Source organism: Pseudorca crassidens, chromosome 20 (assembly GCF_039906515.1).
Source record: "Pseudorca crassidens isolate mPseCra1 chromosome 20, mPseCra1.hap1, whole genome shotgun sequence".
NCBI classification, from domain to species: Eukaryota; Metazoa; Chordata; class Mammalia; order Artiodactyla; family Delphinidae; genus Pseudorca; species Pseudorca crassidens.
The window spans coordinates 56,695,039-56,706,676 of NC_090315.1; positions in this window are offsets into that span (position 1 = coordinate 56,695,039).

The window sequence follows — 11,638 nt, forward strand, 5'->3', positions numbered from 1 at the left end:
TTGGCTTGAAAAGACTCAATGAAATATCTGGGTTTCACTCTCCTCCCTCTTCCTCCAAATTGTTTGTTTTTTAAATGCACGTAGATGATGCATTCGTCAAATGCCTGGTGTGGTACTGGGTACTTTGTTACTGTGTTCCGTCCTCACAACAACTCTAGGGGCAGGAATTATTGTCTTATGTACCAGATGCAAGGAGGCAAAGAGAATCACCATTGCCAAATTTTACAAAGTAGTAAGTGGAGAAGGTGGGATTCAACATGTGGTCTAGCCTGTTCTTGAGCTTGTGGTCTGTTCTGTAGTCCTCCTTCGTGGGTGTGGGGTAGAGGAGGCTGCACATGCACAGGAGGGAGGTGAGGCTGTATCCTGATGCTCCCAACTTGGTCAGCAAGGACAGCGAGGAGGCCAGCAGTGGGAGGGGCTTGCCCACCACCGGCATCTCTGCCTTGAAAACCATGTGGGTAGCAGCTTTATAAAGTTTCTGCAGACAGGCAAAGACAGTGTTATGCTGAATGGCAGAATCAGGATCACGAAGATCTCAGTGGACTAGAATGAGGAGTTGAATCTAGTGCAGTGATATTTAATTAATTTAGTAAATGTAAGATTTGGCCCTGGGGTAAAAATGTTAACCGAAAAAATGTAGGTGCAAGAAAATCCTGCCTTAGCTGGATGGATATCCAACAAATATTTACTGAACACCTGTTCTTTGCCAGACATTAGGGTTACAGCAATAGACAAATCAGGTAGAACCCTTGTCTCAGGAGGCCGATACTCATGTGGGCAGAGAGAAGCAAACCTAAGTCAACAAAAATAGATAGTAAGTCACCAGTGTTGATGAATGCTGGGATGGGATGGGGACATGTATCAGGTGATGTGAGGATGACAAACAGAAGAGGACCATTTAGTTAGGCTTGGGGACTCTGTAATCATGAAGTGCATGTTATTGGCTTCCAAAGCCAGGTCTTCAAAAGGGGGGCTAAGTGCTCCGAAGTTTGCCCCATAGTTAGGGAAGGAGTTGTTCATTCTTTTGTTTCATACATATTTGTGCACTACATGGCAGGTGCGCTCCTAAACACTCAGGATAGACACTCTTTTAGGGAACCTGGGCAGGGAAGAGCTCTCTGGGGACATAATATTTGAGCAGAGACCTGAATGAAGAGATGGAACAAACGTGAGAATATATGGAGAAGGATATCTTGGCAGCAAGTACAAAGGCCCTGGGGCATGAAATGAGTTAAGAGTGTTCTAGGTCTAGGACAAAGCTTTGGTCCCTGAAGGGAAGTGCGCAAGACAAAGAAAGTTGGGGAATGAGTCTGGGGAGCAGGCACAGTGGATCCTATGAGGCCACTGGGCATGGGAGGAAGTTTGGATTTCTTTATAAATGAGAGGGGAAGGACAGCACCATGGTCTCTTGCAGCTTTAAAGGCCACTCTGCGCTGCGGTGTGGAGCATAGGCTCTAGGGGCGAGGAGACCGGAGTGAGGAGGGAGTGGAAGGGGGCTTGGATGCAGCAGTGGATTAACAGCAGCAGCCCTACAGCCCCACCCCGTACCTCACGTGGCCCAGCAGGCCCTCACTGGCACACTAGCTGCTGCATCAGGCTTCCTGAGGCTCCTGGGGTTAAATGTCACTTGAAGAACAACCTTCTTGGTCAAGTGAGGTCTCAGGCTCTTGGCCATAGTGACTAGTTGGTCTCAGCCCACATAGTGCTGATGATTCATAGCAATGCTTACCTCACATGTAGTTTGGCAATTAGACATACTCAAAACAGGCTTTTCTCCTGATGTTCAAGTCTTTGTGTTTTCTGCTTCGTTGTCATTCCTTCTGTTTTCCCACTGGTACCACCAGGCTCCCTACCCCCTGAGCTCAGAACGAAGATGTCTGCTGACAGATTCCTAATCAATACCTTGAGTATGTCCAGGAGTCCCCAGAGGGCGTTCCACATGGGCCCACATGCAGTCTCGTGCTGCTGTGCCCAGAGCTGAACATCCTTGCAACATCCTTGCTTCATACTGAGATCCCGTTTTCTTCTGGGAAACAGAGCTCTGCCCTTGAGGCTGCCTGTGTCCCAGGGTGAAGGGCAAGAACTTCGCGTTCTTTGTACAGCTCCCAAGTCCCTGCTGGTTCAGCCACTGTTCTCCATGCAGGCATGGGGAGACCGCCCTTCCCTTGGAGCCTATGCCTTATCCCTTTACTTCTAGTTATGCCCTTGTCTCTTAAGCAGGGACACCGCTGATGCTGAGTCCCAGGCGGAGGTGGGCATCGTGCCATGCCTTTCTCAGCTGCCTGACTCTCCACCACATGTGTCCCTCCTTCACTCAGGAGACCAACAGCCCTCTTGCATGTCAGTCCATAAGAAATGATTCCTGGGGACTGAGGATTGCCCTGCCTCTGTGTCCAGTTTTCACTTAGCTTCATCTGAAACCCCCCAGCTCGGTGTCTCTCTTTGGAATCTCATTTGGAGTTAAACTCAGATGATTCAGTATTATTGATTATGTTTTTATAGGTCCCTAACTGGACTGCAAACACCTAGAGGGCAGGACCTGTGTCTTATCCATCTTAGTATCCCCTAGAGAGATTAATGCAGTGACTTATTTGTGGTGGGTGTTCAGTAAGTATACACTGACTGACTGGCTGCCGTGCAGGCCCCAGGAGCTCAAGGACTTCTGGGAGTGTCTGTGCAGGGACTGACCGAGTGTTTGTCTCTCAGCCTATTCAGTTGTAACAATAGATCAAGGCGAGACTTCAATTATCCTTCACTTTCATTCCCAAACTCTCTTCTCTGTTCATTCTGTTGAAAATGCCTGGTGACAGAGAGCAAGACGCTGAGAGAGACAGAATGCTTTCAGAGCCTTAGGAAAGCCATGTAGCAGGAAGGACATATTTAAAATGAAGTTATTTTCCACCAAGGCTAATATTGTGCTTCAATTCTTCAGGCTCTAGTGAGCTTATCAACAATGTTTGCCTTTAATTTTACCATTTGAGCTCAGTCATATGTTACTTGCTATGTTTCTGTCTAGCTTCATTTTATCAAAGGGATCTTAGGGCTTTCATTGTCTTTGAAAAGTTGCTTTAAGATGGACGAGCATGGATATCTATCACGTTTTAACTATCTCCATCACATTCTTCAGTCGTCTCTTAAAGGATAAATTGTTCATATACTCATTAAAAAATGGAACTTTTGTTATTGAATGCAGGAAGGAAATTGCATATTGGGTTGGCGTGTGGGGAACCGTCTGCCTGGTTTCCCTCTGGGAGGACCCTTGGCCTTTCCCTGAAAGAGCACATGGCCAAGGCCCGGGGAGCCTCTTGCTTGCAGGAGAGGAGAACCTGTGTTCTCTCAGAAAGGATTCCATATAGCCTTGTGAGAGGTTCTCAACTCTGGGGTGAGTGTTAGAATCATCTACGGATAGATGCTGGCACCCCACCTACTCTGGCCAGTTAAGTAAAAATCTCTTGTTTGGGGCTTGGAAACTGGCATTGATACAGTTTTAAAAGCTCTCCAGGTGAGTCTCATGTGCAGCCAGAGGGGAAAGCTACTGACCTAGACCAGTGATTCTGGGGCAGTTTTGTCCCTAGCGGACATTTGGCCATATCTGGGATATTTGACTGACATTTTGATCCTTGGGGACTGCTACTGGCATGTAGTGAGTTGTGGCCAGGGATGCTGCTAAACAGCCTACAATGCACAGGGCAGTCCCCCACTGTGAAGCGCAATCCAGTGCAAATTGTCAACAGTGCTGAGGTTGAAAAACCCTTCCCTAGAGTGTTAGCGAAGCAAACACACATACATACACACACACACAGCTGTTTGAGTGTAGATATTTTTGCAGTTACATTACCTTCTATTTGTAAATACATTGCGGTTCCCAAAGCAGTTTTAAACACTTCACTGGATTTGATCTTCACTATGACCCTATAAAGGAAATATCACCATCTTGATTTTACAGATCAGGAAACTGAGGCTGAGGATAGTGAATGACTTCCCTAAGACCACACCACTTCAATTCCTCAGTTAAGACTCCTGTCACTAGCTGAAATGCCAAGTGTGTGCACAGACATCTTCCTTGCCCTGTGCCCTTCTCAAGGCAAACAGTGTAACTCCTATAATCAGTCCTCATTCCCACTGAGCCCAAGTGCAGCCTCAGAATCTTTCTCAACACAGCACTCCAGGCAGTCCCAACTGATTGGGGTCGGCACGTGAGACAAAGCTTGTTTGTCACATAGCCTCTCCAACCTAAGCACGGTACCTCCCCCTGAATTAAGATGATCTTGTTGAAAGAGACATGAAGGAGAGTACTTGGGAGTAGGAGGGTCGTTGAGCATCTGCAGGTGTTCAGACAATCTGTTTGGAAATTGCAGTGTTAGCAGCATACGCTCCTACCTGAGCCCATGAGGAAGCGGCAGTCTCCCTAACCCTTATATTTCTTTATAACTTTATTAGCGCGTTTTGCTCTCACCATATGCCGCTAATTGATACACAAAGGAAGTGCACACAGTTGTGTTCTTCATTTGGTATAAACAAAATATTTCGCCTTCGTCTTGAGCTCGCTAGGATCTCCCTTTCAAGCCTTCAACATGATATAATTATGAGAACGTGATGAACTATGATTCATGAAGCGGGCAGGGCAGGAGCCGGTGTGTGCTCAGTTTGCAGAGTGAAGAAGCTAGAGGCGGCAGCCCCTGCCTGCACCCTGGGCACCGTGAATTGTGGCATGCACAATTAAATGCCTAATGCCTGTAGGCGCTCTGCAGTGGGAGGGATGCAAGCAGAGGAAGAAAAGCCAGCACAGTTAGAGACTAACTTCTCCATCTCCCAGGCAGGCAGGTAATGGAGAAGATGCAGGCCACTCAGTGGATCATTTAGCAGCAACCTTGGCAGGCAGAAGCACAAAACAGGGCACTGAGCAGCTGCTCACTGGGCCGTATGCCACCAGTTTCAAAAAGTTGTATGAGTCTCTTCAGAATCAACAGGCCTCCGGCCTGGCTGTGCCACCCACAGGTATCCATGAACTCAGTCTCCAGCATCAAACATGGAGAGCTCATCTTGTAATTCAGATGAGGAGATGGGTTTGACCTGACTGGTCTTATGTTGTGTCTTTGGCTCTCACCATGGGGCTGCCTGGCATGTGGGTCCAAAGGCCCTCCAGTATGAGGCCACACAGGTGCTCTGCTGTTATGTGCTTCCATCATAGTGGGGAAGAGGAAGGGTCAGGACACCCTCTCCTGTTGGGTATGCAGCCACAATGCAGAGGCAATATTCAGGTGGGTCTTGGTAACAGGACAACTCACAGCCTCACCTTCACCAGGAACATGGCAATAGACTTTCCGTGAGTGGCGCCTGCTGTTGCCCTGGAGTTCTGGTGCCCACCCTGGCTGTCCCTTGGAATCACCTAGGTAGCCAGACTCTATAGAAGTTTCTCTCTTGCTCTGCTGGGCTAGAATCTCCTAAGAACAGGGACTTTTGTCTGTTTTGTTGATAGCTCCACCCTCAGATTCTCTATCAGTGCCTGACACTCCATGAATGAAATTTCACCTACTACGTGTCAGACCTTGCTATACCCTTTCAAAGACATCCTCTGCTATCATGGTTCTGTATCTATTGTGTATTCATTCTTATTTTTATGGTTGAGAAAATTGAGGCTGAGATAATTAATCTGCAGAATGTTATACAGCTGCTAAGTAGCGGAGCTGAGACTTGTACGAAGTCAAGCTCACAGCAAAACCCAATCTCTTTTGATTCTGGTGCTTCCGCTCTTAAGAGGAATGGATGAGGTAGTGTGAATGAGTTTGTGCACCATTTTCCATTATGGTAGACCAGTCATTTTTAGCAAACTAAGTGGTTAAGAAAAGGCAAAACTCCTCATGATATGGTATTCTTGAAAACAGCATTTCTAAAACTGTTCCAGGAATAGGCATCCTTTGGGTGTTTCATCAAATATCTAAAATATAGTTTTTTTAAAAAAAATTAATTTATTTTATTTTTTCATTTTTGGCCACATTGGGTCTTCATTGCTACACGTGGGCTTTCTCTAGTTGCAGTGAGCTGGGGCTACTCTTCATTGCGGTGTGTGGGCTTCTCATTGTGGTGGTTTCTCTTGTTGCGGAGCATGGGCTGTAGGCACACGGGCTTCAGTAGTTGTGGCACACGGGCTCAGTAGTGGTGGCTCGCGGGCTCTAGAGTGCAGGCTCAGTAGTTGAGGTGCATGGGCTTATTTTCTCCATGGCATGTGGGATCTTCCCAGACCAGGGCTCAAACCCGTGTTCCCTGCATTGGCAGGCAGATTCTTAACTGTCCTAAAAAATAGGGTTTAAGCAACAAAGAATGTGGGGATTACCATCTTTTGAGACCCTCTCCCAGGGGAATCACAATTTCATATTAGCATAACAAAAGCTCTGAGCAATCCTGCAGTGAAGAACTCTCTGCTTAATGCAGTATTTGTAAAATCTGTGTCTTCAGAACCTCTCCTTTTTTCTCAAGGACAACCTACCAGTAGTTCCCAAGGCACTGGTGGCCCATTTACGACAATATCATGATCTGGAGACAGCCTGGAATGTGCTAGTATGTCAAGCTAATAAAAAAAAAAAAGCTCAACAAAATGCAAACATGCTCATATTAGCAAGTAGATGCTCCAGTGACAAATCTGACCTTGATTGATAAGTTGGAATTGATTCAACACTCTTAAAAACAGGGCTAAAAAAGTCTTAGAGATTGAACTAATACAGAATTTTCACCGAAGACTTGAAGAGTGTTGAGAATCCTAATTCATTTCAAGATAAGTAATATAAGCCTCCATTTCACAGAAAGAATCATTTGTTCCACAATGATTTATTGAGTGCTATTAGGTGCCAGGCTCTGCTGGGCATTGGAAAGACAAGATTAAATGAGATAGGCATGGTATTGATCGTCACAGGGTTGGCAGGTTTGGGTCTTTTCCCTTAGGTGGTTCTGAGGGGTAGTGAGGAAACAGCTGCTTTCCTGTCTCTACTCATGTCCAGTTCACATCCCTGCCTTTTATTCAGCCAGCCCTGGTCATTTATCCATTCATTTATTCATCCAAGAGACCTTTGTTTTGAGCACCTACTATATAGCAGGCACAGGTATAGCAGTGAATGGTACAGATCAAAATCCCTCCCCTAGGGAAGCTTTTTCCTATTGGAGCTTATATTCAGATTATTCTATATTTACCTAAAGGGTTGCCATCACCCTGAGATCACACCTGGCATCTCCTTAAATGGAAACCCAGAACCATCTCACTTGTTCAGGATCTTGGATCTCATCTACTGATCCAAACCTTCCTGGTATGACATCCTGTTATGTCCTTGAGACCCACTGATACCCATTACTTGTGCTCTATTTCCTGGCCCTTCAGGCTTAACTTTACCTTCCTCCTACTCCTGGCTGATTCATTTATACCTTTGTGGAAATGTCCTAGGCACTGAGCTCCAGACATTGTACAGGACAGGGTATTAGTACTTGTATTAGTCAGGTTTCTCTAGAGAAACAGAGCCAATAGGATATACATGGACATCCACAAAGAGATCTATGATGACGGATTGATTCATGCAATTATGGAGGCTGAGAAGTTCCACAATCTGCCATCTGTAAGCTGGAGCCCCAGGAAAGCCAGTGGTGTAGTTCTGGTCCAAACCCAAAGGCCTGAGAACCAGGAGAGCCAATGACCAAAGGCAGGAGAGGATGAATGTTCGGGCTGAAGAAGGGAGAATAAATTTGCCCTTCCTCTGACTTCTTCTTCTGGTCGGGCCCTCAGTAGATTGGATGATTCCCCCTGCACTGGTGAGGGCAGATCTTCTTTTCTCAGTCTGTGGATTCAAATGCTAATCTCTTCTGGAAACAGCTTCACAGACACACCCAGAAACAAAGCAACTTAGTCTAGTCAAGATGACCTGTACATTTAACCATCCCAGTTCTCAAGGGACACAGAGTGTGGTGAGGGTGAGAGACACATGAACGATAGGATGAATTTGGTGATGCAAGTGAAAACAGGGAGTGAGCACAGAAGCAGTGTGGGCTTCCCAGAGGAGGTCACACTGTATCTGAACTTGAAGAGTGGGTAGGATGTGAGGTGGAACGACAGCGGGTGGCTTGAGAGGGAAGGGGAAGACCTGATGGGTCGAAGGAGCAGGAAGAGCAGACGCTGGAAGAGGAGAGAGGAACGGAGAGCAGGCAGGGCAAGACCATGTCTTCCCTCCTCCTTTCAGTCGTTCAGTGATGTGTTGGCTGCTACCTTCTGCTCAGCACTGAGCTGAGCTCAACTTCAGGATGAAAATGGTGACTCTAACAGACTGTGTTCCTCCCAGTCAAATGAAGGAGACAGGAACAAACCTAGACTTTGTGATGAGTGGTGTGAAACACATGAACATTATTTAGTGGAAGCACAAAGCAGCCAACTGGGGGCCTACTTAGGGAAGAGGGGATCTTAGAGCTGAGACCTGAAGGGTGAAAAGGAGCTGACAGGGAGAGCAGCGGGACAGGCAATTCAAATAGAGGGAACCCTGAATGGGCACTGAATGGGGAGGGACTGAGGATGCTGTTTAAGAACTGGGAAAGGGTGCCTGAGTGAGAGTGTGGTGGGCAAAGAGGAGCGGGCAGGCAGGGGCCAGTCGTGCTGTGTGTTTTGGCCTCTGTGAGGCGTGTGGACGTGGTCGTGAAGGAGATGGGGTGATGCTGGAGGAATCCAATCATATTTGCAGTTTCAAAGCATAGTAATAATAATAATAAAAAAAATAATAGCATGGTAGGTGATATTAAAGGAATTACTGATGATTGTTTGGGTGTGATAATGGTGAGGTGGTTAAACAAAAATCCCTTATCACTTAGAGGTTCGTACAGAACTATATGTGGGTGAAATGGTGTGGACTTTGCTTTAATATATTCCAGAAAGATAAGTAGGGGAAGAGATAAAACAGGGTCGGAAAAATGATAATTGCCAAAGTTGGATAAAAGTACATAATGGGTCATAAATTCATTCTATGTTTTAGGTATTTGAAATTTTCCACAATAAAGTTTTTTTAAGTTGAAAAATAATCATATGTGGTAAGTGCTCAATAAGTGGGAAGTTTTTAATAATAACAGTTGCTTTTTATTGAGCATCTACTGCATGGCAGTTTTTGAAATAATGACTTTATTATTATATACATTAGCTCAGGGGTCTCCATGCTTTTTATTTTTTTAATTAAAAACTTTCTTTTAATTTTAAAAAAACTTTTTTAAAATTTAAAATTGTTTTTTGGCTGCGTTGGGTGTTCGTTGCTGCGTGTGGGCTTTCTCTAGTTGTGGCAAGAGGAGGCTACTCTTCGTTGTGGTGCCCGGGCTTCTCATCGCGGTGGCTTCTCTTGTTGCGGAGGACAGGCTCTAGGCATGCAGGCTTCAGTAGTTGTGGTGTGTGAGCTCAGTAGTTGCGGTGCACATGCTCTAGGGCCCACGGGCTTCAGTAGTTGTGGCATGCCAGCTTACTAGTTGTGGCTTACGGGCTCAAGATTGCAGGCTCAGTAGTTGTGGTGCATGGGCTTAGTTGCTCCACGGCATGTGAGATCTTCCCAGACCAGGGATCGAACCCATGTCCCCTGAATTGGCAGGCCGATTCTTAACCACTGCACCACCAGGGAAGTCCCTCCATGCTTTTTAAATTGTACACCCCACCAACAAAAAGGATGTTTAGCACATATCACCAGTATAATTACGCTTGATTAGTTGCTTACACAGTGTCAGATGGTGCTTTTTGAGTACCTTATAAAACAAACACAAAATGAGAAATTCTAAAAGAATGAAACTAACTTGGAATAAATAATATTTAAATGTGTTGCTAATTGTGGTAGCCTTGTACTATTATTAGCTAATGTCTCCAAGCACAAGTTAAATGTAGAGAAAAAATTATCAGTAATAGTAGTTGTTGTAAATCCATATTAATAAACCATTTTATGATAATTTCCTTTGGATGGGTGAGGGGCGATGTTTTGTCAGCTCAGATTATATTATCATTTTCCTTACCTATCATGGTATAGCCCATGGGGAAACCTTAGCGAAGTAGAAGAAAGGTGAGTTCTATCATTTTTCGGGTGCTCATTTATACTTACCTTGTTAGCATGTTTTGAAATAGATTCCTAGCAGGACTTTTTAAAAGTCACTTGTCCTTTTTGTGAGTTTGCTTAAAAACTGGTTATTATAATCCTTAAATCCGTTTACCTGGTCTCACATCAATTGCCACACAAGGCAATTTGCTTAAAGCAAATGAATGAATGAATTTGATCAGAGCAAGTGAATGTGTTAGCAGCTAATCTGCGTTGTAGAAGAAACAAAAGAGCTGACACACAGATTGAATATGGGTGTCAAGCGTCTATTCATACAATAATATGAGTAAAGCTTCATTTCCTTTTTTATTTTGAAGTGAATTAAATAAGCTAGAGATCAAAATTCTGATACCTTCTTCTTGCATCCCACCTCAGAGTGCACACACTCCACTCTGGAGACCTCTGCATTTGTGGAGTTCTCACCACAGCCATGTAAGGCAGACATTACTGTCCTCCACTTGGCACGTGAGGGAACTGAGCCCAGGCAGGTCAAATGATTTGCCTGAGGGACATAGCTTTTTAGAAGCAGAGCAGAATCGTACCTCAGGAATGCCAGACTCAAAGTTCCTTACTTCCTAATAATGGTGCTAGCTGCATAGCTGCCAGCTGTAGCATTGACCATGGGCTAGGCAGTGAGTTGGTTCATCATAATCCTGGTATTACAGAGGACAGAGGGTCAGCAAAGTAACCTCCTACGATCAGGCTGGTCTGTCTGACTCTAGAGTCTACTCGTCCACTTATGAATCCTAGTGCACCATCATGCAGCTTGGGCAAATGACTTTCTCCAAGTCTCAGTTTCCTCACCTTAAAATGGGCCAATAGGAATGCCCCCCCACATAGAGCTTTTAAAAGATCTGGATGAGACAGTGGATGAAAATGTGACTATTATCTTTAACTTTTTTGTTCTGTGTACTCAGGGTGATGTCATAGAATAGACTTAAATGAAAAAGAGCTGGAGTTACTCTCAAATATCAATATATTGAATGAATGAGTGACTGAATGAATGAGCTGCCCCAGTAGTTCCCACATATTCTCAAACAGACTCTATGGCTGGAGTCTGGTCTTGCATTTTACCTGCAGTGAATCTGCCCAGGGCCTCATGTTCTCTTGGGTAGGGGCATGGTGATTTCACTTGCCTTGTTTGAATCTCATCCAACCTTACCCACAGAGGCTGGAGCCAACCTTTCTCCTCCTGTCACCAGCAATAAAAATCAGGCTCATCCATTCTTACTACTGAGTCAGGAAACCGAGAGACAAAAAGGCCAGCATGGACATCGCTTCCAAATTTATGTGATAGGATGACAAATAATGTCTTGCATTCTGAGAGGAGAGACAGGCCTGGAATTTCTGCAAAGGTTTCCCAACTCACAGCATATTTTAATGCCATATTTGAGCTCTGCAGCAGAATAGCTGTCTCTAGACACTAGAGCATAGCTGTAAAAAAAAAAAAAAAAAAAGATCTCTTAAGATCCAAGAATGCTGCAAATTAAAAAGGGAGAAAAATTTTCAGGTGGCTCATATGAAGGAAGGGTCATCTGTCCAGAGAACCC